Genomic DNA, 17,229 nt, shown 5'->3' on the forward strand with positions numbered 1-17,229 from the left:
TTGATTGGAAAGGATACGGTCCCCAGGAAAGGTCTTGGGAACCCTCAGAACACGTCCACGCACCTCGTCTGGTCAAGAGATTCCATCTGAATCACCCCGACAAGCCAAAGCCCCCGGAGAAGACACATTAGGAGGGGCCTTGAGGGGGGATACTGTCATGATCACTGCTTCCAAGGAGTCAGGATCAGTCCAACGTCCTTGGAAGCAGGCCCCTAACCCTGATCCTAGGCACCAGCCGGTCCCCACAGGGACCTTTTGGACCTTGTCCTGGCGCCGGTGGCACCAGGCTCATCAGAAGCCTTGGTCCCGGCACTGGAAGCGCCGGGCTCATCATAGGTGTGAAGATGCTTGGGTGGACTTACCTGCGGCAGACCATGCTGCTGACTTGCCAGACTCTTAAAAGTCCTCGGTGAACTGGGACTACTTTTCTTACCTGGGTGGGGCAGCTCCACTCCACTGGAACTCTTCTGGAAGCAGGAACTCTTTTCTTGCCTAGGGGGGGCCGTGGAAGGAGACGCCTCATCACTCCAAGGCTATTTAAACCACACCCGATTGATGAAACGTGCTTCGCGTTATTCTGCATCGGCAGCAGAACGCTCACCGAGTCTGCTCCAGCTTTTCTTCTTTGGATCCTGAACCTGCAAGAATTATACTCACCATTCCGGTACCCGAGCAACATCAGCACCTGCAAAAGATCAGAAACAACAGGTTAGCAGAACGAACTTTCACACGCAGTGTTTGCTTACCTGATCCCTCGGCAGCGGCTGTGTCTCACGCTGCACCTTCGCCTGCAAAGACAAACAGCATTATTTTACTTACCGGCACGCCGTGCATTCCTGATTCTTCACCCTGCATCTGCGCAAAGACAAACAGCATTATTTTACTTACCGGCACGCCGTGCATTCCGGATTCTTCACGCTGCATCTGCACAAAGATAAACAGCATTATTCTACTCACCGGCACGCTGTGCATTTCGGATTCTTCACGCTGCATCTTCACCTGCATAGACAGCAGCAGTGTTACACTCACCGGCACGTGGCGATTTCCGGATTTCTTCTTTCTGCATCGTCGCCTGCAAAGACAAAGAAAGAGACAGTAAAAGCGCTTGCCATACTTACAGACTAAAGGTGTCCAGAAACGTACCGGTCGTGCAGCCAACGACGGTACTCATCCTCTGAAGTCAAGAGGCTAACGTTTCACCAGTGAAGGAACTGGCAACGGCACCCTGCACTAGACGCAGATGGAGAGCCCAGCATTCACCTATCTAAGGTGAGCAAGTTGACCTGGGAGGGGGGTTCAACAGACAAGCTGGGAGGAGAGAGATAGGGACATTCGACCACCCAGACCTTTAATCCCCATATTATTTCACCTGCAGAAACCTCACCCTTCGAGTTCGACACACAGTGCGGAGAGGTTCGACCCCAGAAGCCAACCGAATCCTGCACATCACGTTTCGTGTTACGGACACCTTCCTGCCAAGACCCGCGCCTCCGTGGGAATCAGGTGAGCGTTACAGTGTTATATGTGTCGATTTTCCAATCGCATCAGTAGCCTAGCAGCAGCATTTTGTATGTGGCCTTTTGAGAAGGAACATAGTACACACTGTTTAAATGCCTTAAGCTTAGTACACTCTTGACAAAAAGAGGGAGATGACTGTGAACATTCTGTTGGAGACCGGGAGAAGGGGAATTTCGACCCGGGGAAGAACCATTAGCCAATCAGGTAGCTGGAGCAGCCACCCGAGGCCCGGCACCATCTCTTTTTTGTTTATGTGGGGAGGCAACCGGGAGCCTCTCCCTCTTGCCTCCCCAGCCCCAAACTCTCAAATCAAACAAAGCATCTCCTCCACGTCCTTATTTCCTTCACACTTACCTGCGGGACCAGGGCTTTGAGCTGTGGTCCGCTGGACCTCCTGCTCCGGCCACCACCATAGAAATGGAAAAGGGACTTAGTCCCTTTTCCCTTTGGCGGTGGGCATCTTTTTTCCATTTTTTATTTTGTGTTCTCCTCAGGAAACTGGCTGTGCAAGCAGCACAAATCTGCTGAGGGGAAAAAAAAGCCAACCCATTTGCACCCCGGATGAACCCTTGGGTGTGAATGGTTTTCACGCCCTGCGGGGTGGGGAGAGACATGGCCAGTAACAACCTGCAGCACTTGCCGAGGCCCTTGCGTCGCTCAGGCCTGCCATGGCTCGGGCTAGCGGGCCGTTACTGGCCATGTCCGCCCTCGGCCGGGGCATCACAGCCATATTATGTACCTGATGGATCTCAGGTGGAAGATGCACTTCCTGGACAGTGATTTGCATTGTGTTTCCAACTTTTAGGTGTTGTCCATAAGGATTCTTAGGCTTTTTACCCCTTTGGTTTTTTGTACACCAGTTCCCTTATTTTATTCCATGGTATTGTTGCAGTCATTGCTTTGGTAGGGGAGAGCAGAATTTCTGTTTTTCGTGGGATGAGTTTTGGTCTTTTCTTGGTCACACAAGAGCCCAGTTGGTGAGGCATATTAAGCTTAGCTTCAAGGATGTTGGCATAGTAGCATCATGTGGATGTGTGTTCTCTGATGTGTTGATGTATGGTGGGTGTAACGTCTGTGCTATATTATATTGTATCCAGTGTTTGTAAAACCTTGTAGCTATCCCAACAACATGCTGACTGCCAAATTAGTGTTGAGCGGGAGAGGTAAGAGGCTGGATCCCTGTGGTGTTAGAAATGTTGTCTCCGTTCTGTCAATGAGGAAGGATGACTTTCGGCATGTGGCTGTACAGGTCTGGCAAGCTTTCGTCAGCCTTAGATGAGGATTCCGTGGCTGAGGCTGTCTGACTCTTCAGATAGACTTGAAAAGGTCCTGGGGATTAATTTGAAACAGAGGACAAAACTGTGCCCCTTTAATAAACAAACTATGTTTCCAAAGAAGTCTTGTCACCTCTTCTTGCTACAACCTACAAGGTCGTGGACCCCTATATTGGGGACCAACCCCGCTAAGGGACTGTCAGTACCACGCAACCAGATAGACACTAATTTAATTCTTTATGGAAATGACCACACTGAGAGTCAGTTTTACAAATATAGACTCTCTAAAAGTTTTTATTTTTTAATATTTAAGCAATAAAACATTTTAATATACTAAATCCATACAATCATTGCAATACACATATCATCATAGAAGAATGAAAAACCCGCGAATACCCAAAAAACAATATAGTGTTTTTTTGAAAAACTAATAATGACCACAATATACTTTACAACCACAAACATATAAAAAATGTTTTTGGGGCCTTCACCATAGAACTACCAAAAGACAGATAGAAAGGTAAAAAATAAAATGTGTAACCAAACACTCAGAAATGAAAAACCCATAAAACAATGACCATCAAAAAATGACCATCTAGAAAATGACACATAAGCTAAGAACTAGCACTTAGTCTTAATCGAAAAGTACTTATGTCTAGTGTGCGTGCTATTTTTAAACGGAATTAAAATTTCTTAGCAGCAAGTACATAGCCTTCAGTAATTAAATACTGCTGTCATAATTAATATCACAGTAACAATAATCCCGAAGTAAGATGAGGCTGCCTGGCTGCCAGTGCTGGACCCTTGGTTATTCCAGATCAATAGTGCAGCTCTTTCCTCTAAGTATCATTAGTACCTGGCAAGTAGAGGCCAGTGGTTTGCCAGGTCCTCAGGGTTTGTCATCATGCTTTTTAGGAGGTGATTTTTGAAAGATGCTTTTAATTCTCGAGTTTCTATTCTTTTTGTGAAGGCGGAAATGAAACAGTCACTGTAGCTGGCCTGTGGGAGATGCTTTGTTTCTTTTATCACGTGGTGTCTTGTAGCAAAGCTTTCAGGGTTAACCTGCTTCAGGCAGAGCAGAACATCACTTGGAAACTTTCTTTCATTTTGAAATAAGATGATGTGTTTTTCAGCTTTGCTGGGGGTGCTGCCCATCAGAATATACCTACTCAGCATTTACTTTGCATGCAGAGTCCAACAGAAATTGCGAATTCCAGTTCAATGCATTCCTTGAGGTCAGATACTGTGTGTAGGTCTTCAGCAATGCTGGCACTATGCAGAGATATGGGTTCAACCTCCACACATGATGTCCGTTGAGGGCGGCAGAGCCTGCCATCCTTCAGATGTCTATACAATGAGAACGTTAAATTGGATAATAGCAACAGAGAGTTGTGCGTTCCTCGCAGTCGGACGTGTTTCTTTGATTAGCGTTGGCCACTGTGTGCATTTCATGCTTCCTGCAGCTTCTGCTCTGCCTATGCTAATTGCCTCTCTGTCATGCCTTAACTTTTGCCAGCTCCATCCATGCTATCCCGGTCCCATGGACGCTTTAAGTGGACACTGAGCATTCCCTGAGGTTGGAAGGTGGGAGGTCGAAGAGGGGCAGAGGAGGGAGAAGGGTCACTTCCATCAATTCTGATGCTTTATGTTCCTGCACAGGGTAACCAAATAATTCAATTTTCTTTCCAGACTTGACATTTCTTTCAACAAAATGCCCATTCTGGGAGTTTCAGACTTCAGTTTGATAAATGTAACTAACACACCTGCTAACAGTGATTTGTGAAAGGAAAACACAAGACTGGAAATAGCACTGTGACACTGAGCCATCTGGCGACCATATTCCTGCAGCACCTGCTCTCCTGACTTTCCTCTCCCCCGTGTACCCCCCCCCCTCTCTCTCTTTCCCATCCTCTGCCTCTTTCTCGTCTTCCGCCACTTTCCCAAAATGCTGCTCTCGTTCACCCTTCTTCAGTCTCTAACATATCTTTTATTATTTCAGCCGAACGGTTTGTGAGAAGTATGCATGCAGCAATAAAAGTAAAACATGTTGAGGAAAAAAACTGGAAAAGCACTGTCCTCAATAATTTCTGCGAGGAAAAATTAGTTAATTTCTTTAAATAAAATCACTGGCAAAGCACCACTTGGTTTTCACAAAACATAAACACTGAGAACAGAACTGTTTGTCATGCAAGCCACGCGTGCCAGAGTGGCTGTAGTTCACTGTTCCTGATGTCTTGCCTGAAGCAGAGTGTAAACATGTCTTGAAGGTGGATGCTACTGCTCTTCAGCTGCTGATTCTGTCATTCCTTCAGACGGGTTTCCCCTTTTGGTTCTTTATGTTTGCGATATCTACCCCTCTTGCCATCTCCCCCGATCAGCATTTCTGAAGCACTTTCTACTGAAGATATTTGGTCAGGTAAGAAGAGGAAATGGTCCATGGTCTTGTTGGTAAGTGTGTGCCTTTAAGACCCAGACCCAGTATACACTAAGTAGAACAGTATATATCTGGAGCCATGCCATTGTGAAGTAGGAGAGAATCGTACAAAAATGTCGGCTGAAAATGCTGACTTTTTTAGAGTATAATATTAATATGGGGGGTCTGCGGAGGTCTCCCCCTGCATATATATGTGGTGTAAAGAGTTTAAAAAAGTCGGCATTTTTGGCTGTCGCAATAATCACACAGATTCCAGTGGGAATCATACAATTACTATGCCGGGTTTACTGCGCTGGCCGAAAATGCTGACTTTATTAGAGTATAATATTAATATGGGGGGTGTGCGGGGGTCTCCCCCTGCATATATATGTGGTGTAAAGAGTTTAAAAAAGTGGGCATTTTTGGCCGTCGCAATAATCACACAGATCCCAGTGGGAATCATACAATTACTATGCCGGGTTTACTGCGCTGGCCGAAAATGCTGACTTTATTATTCTTTTTTAACCCCATTTCTCGGAATATATATGGGGGGTAAATAATTAATGTTGGGGGAGTTTGGGATTTTGCGGGGGGTATCCCCCGCTTATATAGTCTGTGAAAAGGGGGTTAAAAAAAAGAAAAAAAGTCATCATTTTCATCCGGCGCAGTAAACTGGGTCGCAATAATCACATAGATCCAAGTCGGTGTTATCTTTGTGCTTTGAAAAGCAGGTTCTGTTCTTGATCTGGCCTCCTTCCTTTGATAAAAGGTTCTCTTTGATATTGGGTTCTGACAGGAGGGTTGCCAAAGGTGCCAGTATCCACCCCAAGCTAGTAGATGTTGGACCCGTAGGAGGTAAATGAGGGATCCCAAGACCACCATCCCAGAGTCTGCAGGTTGAACTAGGAACCTGTCCCATTTTAGCTGGTGCCCCAATTGATTTATGTGTGGAAGAGCCCACACATCTGGAGATGGAGAGTAACACCCTATGATTTTCCCTGGCACTAAAGAGTCTGCCCCTCGCTGTTAAGTAGAGCTTGCCCTTTAAAATACAAAAGGGGTTCTGTTCCTTTAAGAGGTCCAAGCTGCACTGCTCAGGAGTAAACAGATACTAGTGCTTCAATGTTGTTCTCAAGTTCCATGTCAAGGGAAGTCTCCACTACAGACGGTGGAATAAATACATTGGGCCTGATTACACGGATGGCGGTAAGGATTTACCGGTACCGGTAAAATACCGCCTTACTACGAGGTCCCTTTGCGGGTTGGGGGATTTAACGCCTGCTTTTTGCAGGCGTTAAAAACCAACCCGCAAAAGGACCCAGGGAGCTAATTACGGTAACGCAATTTGCGGTACCGTAATTGGCGCCTTCCCCATTCACATTGGGAATGGGGAAGGGCAATGGTGGAAGGGGGAATTACCGCCCCGCCAACCTTGGAATGGGGCGGTAATTCCCCTTTCCGCCAAGGTGGTGCCGGTATTTTACTGGCATGAACCATGGCGCTAATAGCGCCATGGTTCTCCGCCATCCGTGTAATGAGGCCCATTGTTTTCTCCGACAGTGGTGCTGGAGACATTTTAACTCACTCCAGAGTTGCTGCTACTTGTATCTCTCCAGTGGCACTGCTAGAAAAAACATGCAAACAATAGAAATGCCAGCATAGTCCACAGGATCCCCACAGATACAGGTTCAACACAAACACTGAATTGAAAGATGTTCAGCTTGGTGCGAGTCGCGCATGCACAAACATCAAATCCTTGCCATTGTTCTTCCAGCCATTCGAACACCATGGGAGATACACAGAATCAATTGTTTTGTGAAGAAAGCTTCCAAGAGAGGAACGGCTTTTCTGGGAAGTTTCTGACTCTGTTCATACCTGCTTCTAACTACTAACTAAAAGGGAAGGAAACAGAATCAAACCAACAGTCTCACCGCACCATCCAGGAGCAGATAAGACCTGCTCTCACAGGGCAGCCACGGTATGGAATACAAAATGGCAACTAGCCTTCTTGTAACGACAGGCCAAGACTCTTACAGACCACATGCCCCTAGACACATAGGGCAATGCCGTAGCAGTTTAGCCCAAGCTCCCAAGGGGAAAAAGGTTTACCTAGCTTCTATTCCAGGGAAGGGCGAAACAAGGTATAAAAGCAGCCCAGGGCAGACTCGGGGTGCAGGGTGTAGGAGTTGGAGTTGGAAAGGCATGTTTGGATGTGAGTGGTGAGATAGTGGTGTAATGAGAAGAAAGATGGTTTGAGGGGAGAGTCGGAGACTGGAAGGAGTAATTTATTCTGGAGGGTGGTAAGTACCATCTAAAAATAAGTTGTGGTTTGGAGGAGGAGGGTTGCCATCTACAAAGGGAATTGCTAATGAAGGGATTGATGGTGCTTCCCTGAGTCAACCACTAGAAAGCAGCTAGGGAACAGTAGGGGGAGACGATGACATCAGTCTTGAGGAGGAGAGTGGAAAGTAGACAGCCCACATAACCCTGGAGAGCAGGGAGGTTTAAGTAGGACAGACTTGTCCAGGGCAGACATCAGTGTTGGGCAGAAGAACAAGTCCGTGCAACACCACAGGCTGACATAGAGATTATACTAGATCCTCCCAGGTGAGTGTGACCCCTGAATTTAACCCTATGTAGAGGGAGAACAGGGCCCTGATGTCTCTTTGCTGGTGGCTCCCTACCGGTTGTGTGTACTTGAGTGGCTGGCAAATCACCTAGACTGTTTGGATGCCACCTTCCTACTGTGCCCGGTGCTGATGCACCAATTCAAGGAGGACCTCAGATCAACCAGAGCCACTGATTTAGGTTTGGGAATCCCTGGAAATCTGCAACCCAAGGACAAATATGAGGGTTCTTTCGTGGATGTTCAAACTGTCTCAGATGTGTGCCCATCAGAGACCTTGTTATGAGACTTGTTTTGTACATATTGAAAATACTGAGTGTCTATAATTCCCCTGTGAGAATAGAATGAATCTCTTGTTTTGCTAAAGATATTTGAGTCTCGGCCTCATCATGTGCGACCCACTCACTGACTCACTCATGATCATCCCATGACACCTTGTAAAATGTCTCCTACATTTCCATTACTCTATCATTGACTGGTCTTGGTCCGGGTGAGACCTCCTCAAGTGGAATCCTAGCTACTTCTTTCAGACCTGTCTATTTTTAATTGATATGGCTCTGTGCCGGATGTCCTAAAATGTCATATGGAATGTGGATTTAAGTCATCACAGGGGGTTGGTGAGTCCTAATTGTGGAGAGATGGGTATGAAAGAAACAAGAAAGCTGGCGGCAAACGCTACAAACGGACCAACAGTTAGTTTACTTGAGGTGTGCAATAGCTGGCTTACATGTGATGGATGCAAAAATGTGATGGCATTAAGACTCAAACTCAAATTGTTTTGCATAAGTGTTACAGGCCCTAAGTGTGCAGAGGAAGGATGGAAGTAGCATTAGCTGAATAAAGTTCTGATTCTGAGCCAGTGTGTGGAGTACTGTGATGCCGTCTCCCGCATGCAGACCGTTAACTCGGTGTGACGTGGAGGCTCATCACACCCGATGGAACCAATGCGACGTGCACATGCTTGCGCATGCACACAGGGGATTTGCCGCATTTTAGCAGCAGTGTGAAAAGAAACAAAGATCAGAGATAACCTACTTTCAGAGACTGCATGTCCCTCACTTCCAGCACGCGCAGGGGCTTAGAGGCCTAGCTTGAGAGATATCACACAAAAGGACAGGATAACTGGCAACGAGGATGGGATTCCTGCACCCCATTTGAAGAAGAAAATAAAAAGAAGAAGAGGGAGAAATCAGGCGTCAAGATACAAGAAGGCCTAAACCCTGGTGAACACCTTGTTCACTTCAGCAATAGTGAGCAGCAGAGAAGTGCCTGCCTGCAGCACGATGCATGGGGATGGAGAGAGAGACAGTCAGAGGCAGGAAAGTGACGCATCTGATGATGAAGGATCCATGACATGGGCGATCAACAAACCCTAGGACAAATATGGGAGAGATGGCTATGAAGGTTTGAAAATTACAAGGCTGCATATGATGAAAAGGCCCCTGACAAGTTTGCCAGAAGACTACTCATCAATCTTGTTGTGAACGAAGTTGAAGATCTCATCCCCACATTCCTGCCTGAAGAGGTCAAGACATACGAAGGACTTAAGGAGGCATTGTGCACGTATTTCGACCCCCAGTATAACATAGACCACGAGAGACACACTTTCAACATGACATGTCAAGTGATGGGTGAGTCCATGGATGCCTTTGCAACTCGACTGCGCAAGTTGGTTGCCCACTCTGACTTTCACAAATTCTTGAATGAGGAGGCCATTTGACTAAAGTCATCAGAGGGTGTTTGTCATCTGCCTTCAGAAAGAAACTACTTCAGGAACCGCTCCCTCTGGTCACCATTCTCCAGATGGCACGTACAGAAGCAAGAGCAGACTCACAAACCATGCAGATAGAAACTGGAAAAGAACAGTTGAAAGAGCAAGCATACCAGGTCAGTCAAGGTGGGAGTAGTGGCGTCAGTAGGCACACCCTGATCGGAAGGTATTTCACATTCAGAATAATTACTGGACGGTCGCCATCCCCTCCGGCAGAGCGAGTGAGAGACCCACATGAATATGCATACATGATGAGTGACATAGTGACTGCCCCAGACAGAGATGTCGACATCAAGTGAGTCAGCACCCTACCAAGTTTGTCATCGATATGGAGGCCACACAAAACATCATGTGTATCGCTGAGTTTTCGCAAGATGGCACACCCACCGGAGTTAGAAACATCCAAGCCGAAGAAATTCCAGTGGGCTGCTCGAGGTACAGTTCTGAATCATGGGAAGTTCTCGATGCTCCTCAACTACAAAGGGAGAATTGCATGTTCTTTAAGGCGAAGTGCCGGGAAATAGTCTATTAGGTCGACCAATGGCCGTTGAAATGAAGATTTCACCCGTGACATACTCCATGCATCACAGGGCCTCATTACACGGTAGGCTATTAGCGCCATGGTTGCCGCCGGTATTTTACCGTGTCCGCCTTGGTGGATGGCGGAATTACCGCCCTACTCCAAGGTGAGTGGGTAGCGGTAATTCCCCATTCACCAAGACTCTTCCCCATTCCCATTTTTGCCCCCATAGGGCATAATGGGAATGAGGAAGGTGCTAATTACGGTACCACAAATTGCGGTACCGTAATTAGCTCCGAGGTCACTTTGCGGCACCCTACTTTAATGGCTGGTAAAACCAGCCGTTAAAGTCGGGTCCTGCAAAGGGAACTCGTAGTAAGGCGGTAGGGGTTTACCGGTACCGGTGCCCTTACCGGTACCGGTAAACCCCTACCGCCTAACGTGTAATGAGGCCCAAAGTGTCTGTGGTGTAACAATTCCTTGAGTTATTCAAAGGACTGGGGTGTTTAAAAGGAGACCCACTCACCCTACACATAGATGAGTCGATTACTTGGTGCAACACCCCGGCGGATACCCATCCACCTGGAGCTTCAAGTAGAGAAAGAGATCCAGAGTCTGCTGAAAGAAGACATCATAGAACAAGCTTGGTGCCCCACCCCATGGGTCTCGCATGTGGTGGCGGTACCCAAGCAAATATCCTTTGAAAAGATCAGGCTGTGTGCGGACATGCGCCAGGCTAACAAGGCAATTTAATAAGAAAGGGACCCCGGCATGCATCTGAACGACATGAATGGCATTCTAAACGGAGCCAAGATATTCACGAAACTCGACCTCTACAAGGGGTATCATCAGATCCAGTTAAATGAGCAGTCACGGTACATAACCACGTTTGCAACGCACAAAGGACTGTTCAAGTATAAGAGGTTGAGCTGCGGATATCCTGAGCTGCTGAGATCTTCCAAGAGAGCATCCAGAAGGTAGTTCGGCTCATAAAGAACTGCTTCAATAATAGCGACATCTTGGTTTTCGTAGCAGACCTCGAACAACATGACGATGCACTACATCAGGTATGCCTATCTCTCTCCCATGTGGGGCTGACATTGAACATCGAGAAGTGTGCATTCCACAAAAGAAACCCCAAGTTCTTTGGACACATGTTCTCACAAAAGGGAATGAGCCCTGACCCGGGCAGAGTTGCAGCGATCGAAAACATTTTGCCCCCGCAAAATGTGAGTGACATAAGATCATTTCTGGGGATGGTGATCTACTGCAGCAGATATTTGAGAGACTTTGCCACCACTAGTTCACTGCTGAGGGAACTGACCAAGCAAGGGAACATTTTTCAGTGGGACCAATCCTGCGAGAGGGCCTTCATCAAAATCAAGAGAGACATTAAGCCTGCGAGAGGGCTTTCAGCCAAATCAAGCGAGACATTAGATCAGCTGAGTGTATGGCCTACTTCAATCTAGCAAAGTTCACTGAGCTTATGGTGGACACAAGCCCAGTCAGTTTGGGAGCCATCCTAGCACAGCATAGGCCTGGCAGAGATAGTCTGAGGGCCATCGTCACATATGCTTCCAAGAGTCTGACGGGCGCCAAAAAGAAATATTCTCAGCTGGAAAAGGAGGGGCTGGCAGTCATCTGGGTGTGTCAGCACTTCCAGATGTTCCTCCTTGGAAAACCACTCACTGTGGTGACCGACCATCAGGCACTGGTCACAATCTATGGAAAGCAGCAGTGCAAAATGCCACCATCATGCACAAGCTAGGCAAAGGAATACAATCCGGCAGATTTCATATCAAGGCACCTGCTTGTGAAACATGATCGTGAATCATCCATGGCGGAGGAATACATAAACTTACTCGCTCAGCGGTGACCACCAAAGCCAATTGCAATTAGCGAGGTGAGAGATATCACACACACACACACACACACCCCCCCCCCCCCCCAAGAGGCTGTGCAATCAAGCAAGTGAAAGTTGAGTTATCAGTCACTGCAGAGCATCTTGTGATGCATGGAAAGCGTATCGTTATACCCACGGACCTCCGACAGCAAGTAGTGGACCTGGCCGATGAAGGGCATCATGGCATAGTGGCCACCAAGCACCAAATAAGAGACGCAATGTGATTCCCAGGGATTGATTCCTTGGTGGAGCTCCCTGAGGTGCCATGGACACATGTCACAATCTACGTCTTTGGGCCATTCGGTGGAGGCAAATACTGGAAGGAAGTCATGGATGAATTCTCTCAATTCCCTTTGGTACAATTGATCTCATCCACAGGAGCCAGAACCGTCATCCCTGAGCTGGATGTCATATTCTCAGCGTGGGGCATTCCTGAGGTGCTCAAGTCAGACAACGAGCCTCCGTTCAACAGTGGGGAGTTTGCCTGATTCATGAAAAACACAGAAACGTCACAGAAAAATGACACCCCTGCGGCCACAAGCCATGGGGATGATAGAAAAGTTTATGGGAAGTTTGAAAAAGGAGCTGCAACAAAATGCATTGAGTCTGAGGTTGCTGAACCAGGCACTGTGTAGCATGCTTTGAGATTATCAGAACTCACCACATGGAACAACGGGAAAGTGCCCGTCTGAGCTGGTGTTTCAGGGGAAGGTGAAGACGAGAGTGCCCCACAGCAGGGATTTCTGAGAAACAGACCTGAAGACACATCAGAATGAGGATGCAGCAAAGAAACATGAGATGAAAAGGTACGCGGACGAGAAAAGAGGGGCAAAGTGGTCGACACTGCGCATAGGAGACAAGGGGCCTCATTACGAGGTAGGAGGTAACGTATTACCGGCACCGGTAAGGGTGCCGGTAATCCCTTACCTCCATATTCCGAGGTCCCTTAGCGGGTCCCTTCCTTAACACCTGGTCTGACCAGGTATTAAGGACGGGACCCGCTAAGGGACTTCAGAGCTAATAACGGTCCCGCAAATTGCAGTACCGTTATTAGCTACTTCCCCATTCCCATTGAGCCCTACAGGGGCTCAAATGGGAATGGGGAATGGTTCTCAGAATGGGGATTTACCGGGTCCTCCAAGGTTGGAATGACCCGGTAAGTACCCATTCCGAGAACCCGGACTCGGTATGCTGTAAGGAGGTAGCCATGGTGCTAACGGCACCATGGCTACCTCCTACCTCGTAATGAGGCCCAAGGTACTCATGCATCGGAAGAAAGAATGGAAGTCATAGTCCAGGTTTGATCCTGATCCCTGCGTCATCACGCAGATCAAACGGACTGTGGTGACTGCCCGGTCCCCGGGACGAGTGATTACACAAAACGTGTCACAATTCAGACTCTACTGATTTATTGATTTATTTATTTTATTTATAACATTTGTTACTCGCCCAGACCCTTAGGTATCACGGCGAGGTTACAGGCAGCTTACAAACAAAAATGCATACAATAGGTGGGGCATTAATGAATATGGTACAAAGTATGGAAAAACAGGATAATACAGAGATCATTGTAATATATACATTCAACTAGGACAGAGACCAGATTTACCGAGTGAAGAGGTGGGCAGGTTATTGGTATTAGTTGAATAACCATGTTTTCAGCATCTTTTTGAAACCCAAAAGTATTTTGTGATTTTTGATGGTGAGTGGAAGAGAGTTCCAATGTTTAGGGGCTAGATATTGGAAGCTAGTGCCCCCTTCGCTAGACTTTTTGAACCGCGGTAGTAACAGTAGTGACTGCTTGTTAGATCTTAAGGATCAGGTATTCGTTTTTCTAGAAATTGCCTGATTTAGTTAGGTGGGGGCATTTTCATGGAGGCATTTATACGTGATGCATAGTGATTCGAAGATAACTCTAGCTTTAATAGATAACCAGTGGCGAAATCTTCTGGTTTTAGCTATATGATCTGATTTTCTTACTCCAAGGGCAGTCCTCAGCTCTTTGTTTTGTATCAGCTGTAATTTATTGAGGGTGTTGATGGTGGTGCCTAAGAGTAATACATTACAATAATCGAGTCTTGACAAAATCAAGGCTCTGGCCAGTGTAATGCAGTTTGTAAGTGTCAGGAATTTGCGGCTAAGGGAGATAGGTTTTGAAGTGTAGGAGGTGGAGGAATAGAGTGTGCTGATGTGTTTGGTTAAGGGTAGGTTGGAGTCTAAGTAGACTCCTAGGGTTTTCACATGTTTCAGGACAGGGATGATGGTGCCGTCTATGTTAATAGCGGTGTAATCAGGATGGAGGGCATTCATTTTAGATTGGGGGCCCACAATGAGAATCTCTATCTTGTCATTGTTAAGGCAAAGACTATTTAGGGCCATCCAATTTTGAATAATGGAGTAGATTTTGTTTATGGTTAGTGTGTCTTGGTCATAGTTCCCTGATAGCAGGATGAGGATCTGGGTGTCATCTGCAAAATTAGTGTAGATGACACCCATATCATCCAAGGCTGAGAACTGGAGCTTTGTATAGGCGTTGTAGAGTGTGGGTGATAGGCAGGATCCTTGAGGTACACCTATGGGGACAGGAATCGGATCCGCAGCTTCTTTACCTATGGCCACTCTCGAAGTGCGTTTGGTTTGGCGAAATTGAAATCTTTGGCTAGTGTTGCGCAGAGTTTGTTATGGTCGACCAAATCGAATGCTGCCTAAAGGTCTAGTAATAGTAGGATGCAGAGTTCTCCTGTATCTCTGATGGTGTCCATTTGCATTTTGAGATCCAGGAGGGCTGTCTCCGTGATGTGATTGGGGCGGAAACCAGATTGCCTGGTGCCGAGCAATTGGTTCTGTTCCAGAAGTTCTTGAACTTGATTGTATGCAATTTTATCGAGGATTTTCAATAGGAAGGGGACCGTGGTTATAGGCATGTAATTGGTGGGCACAGCGGTGTCAAGGTTCGTTTTTATTTTAGCAAGGGGGTAACCCAGGCTTCCTTAATGCTAACTAGCACCACGTTTTTGACGAATGAGGCATTTATGAATTTGGTTATAATGGGAGTCAGTGTGCGTGCACAGGATTTCACAATTTTGGCAGGGACGGAGTCACCCTTACAATTAGTTGCTTTGATCTTAGATATGGTATTGAGCACTAATTCTTGAGAGACTGGGGTGAACTGAAAGGAGGGTTTGGTGCTCACATTGTGGGTGGGTGGGAGATTGTTGGTAGCTTGTTTTTCACCAAGAATTTGTTTTTTATCAGAGATTTTATTTTGTAGAAGGTTAATCTTTGCAGCGAGAGCGTCCTGGATGGTTTTACACCACTCTTTGCTGGAGTTAGTACAGCTCGTGTAAGGTGTTGGGTTCGCCAGTTCTTTTAGGATCGAGAAGAGTTCTTTAGAATCGGAAGCAGCGTTATTGATCCCGGTATTAAGGGCATTAGCTTTGTAGGTAATGATGGCTTTTTTTATAGATTCTATTTGCTTCCTGGTATGCTGACTCAGATTCTGTTGATGGATGTTTCCTGTGAGTGTGTTCCAAGGTGCGTTTTGTTCTCCTGAGTGTGACAAGATCCTCACTAAACCAGAAGCACGATTGTTAATCTGACCGTTTGGTTTTAGTGGTAAGTGGGGCTACTGTGTTGATGGTGGCTGTGAGACAGTTATGGTAGGTTTCTGCTAGGGTAGTTGAGCTGTCATCATTGATACGTAGGGTATTTAATGCCTTTGACAGCAGGGGCTCTAGGTTTTCTGGTGTTAATTTGCAAGGGTTTCTGGTTTCGTAGGTGTTGGAGATTTCTGGGGCGAATGCAAGTGGTTCATAGGTATTGATGGTGAACGAGATGCAATGTTGGTCTGACCAGTCAAGTGGGGATATCGCATCAATAGAAGCATCCATATTGATCGCGAGGACCCAATCAAGAATACGTCCTTTGGTATCGGTAGGTGAGTTTACTAGCTGAGTAAAGCTCATGTCCTTCAGAGCGGAGTGAACAGCTTTCGCTTTATGGTCATGGATGTCGTTGAATCCTAAGTTCAAGTCTCCCAGGATGAGACATTGACAGGCCGATTCATGGAATTAATGTGCGCCAAAAATTCCGGCGCAGAGGTGCCAAAACGTGCGACTGGGAAAATCACAGGAAAACCAGCGCACATCGATTCATGGAAGTCCGTGCGCGAGAAAAATATTGGATGTGCGCTGAAAAAGTGCGCGGCGCACGCCGGCGCACAGGTCATCCAACGGCGTGCGCCACGGCCGCTGCGAAATCGCACGTAGCGCGGCGCACATTACAAAAGTAGGCGGAACACGGGGCGTAACACTCGGAATGGGGAACAACACGTGAAAATATGGGTGTCACGGGGGAGTACAGGAGGCAAGTGCGCAGAACGCCCACACGCTCGCCTACAACTCGTATTCGTGGAATCGAATAGGGCAAACCAGCGCACGGTCAAAGACGCGCACAGGGCCAAACAAGTACGCTACAAGAAAGCAGGCGGTAGCGTCCTTGCGCCTGAAATAAATGTGTGCCAAAATGTGCGCTAACAAAAAGCACCCATATACAGCTATGATGAATGATCCATACAGTGGTCCTCTAGGACAAATGAGGTGCAAAGGGGTACCGACAAACACAGACACCCGCTGTGTGAAAAATAGCGTGTGCGTGTATTACGGGGTTCGCGGGAAGTTCCACACGCGATTGGCCTGGGCACGTGTATTCCGGGGTGTGCGTGAAGTTTCCCACGCGAATTAGCAGGGTACGTGTATTTTGGTGTGCGCGTGAAGTTCCACACGCAATTTCAGCAGGGTACGTGTACTCCGGCTGCGCGGCAAATTCCACATGCGAATCTAGCAGCCCACGTGTATTTCGGGGGTGCCGGGCAGTCCCACACGTGAATTGGCCGTGTGGGTCCTCCCAGCTGTTCCCTCTACACCCTTCACGGCCCCTGCAGGCGGCCCACACCACAGGGGACTACCCTGCACCCCTGCACATGTCCCGCAGGCAGCTCATCCACCATGGCCATGCCCCCCAGCCAACCCACATGTCACCTTGCACTACTGCCCACCAACGCATGTCTCCCAGCACCCCCACCCCCCAGCATCCAGGGGCACCCTCCACCAGGCCCCCACTCATGTCTCCCTGCACCCCCACCCCCCAGCACTGTAGGGCACCCTCCACCAGGCCCCCACTCCTGTCTCCCTGCACCCCCACCC

The sequence above is a fragment of the Ambystoma mexicanum genome, chromosome 10 (genome assembly GCF_040938575.1).
Source record: "Ambystoma mexicanum isolate Mex_15411 chromosome 10, UKY_AmexF1_1, whole genome shotgun sequence".
Lineage (NCBI taxonomy): Eukaryota > Metazoa > Chordata > Amphibia > Caudata > Ambystomatidae > Ambystoma > Ambystoma mexicanum.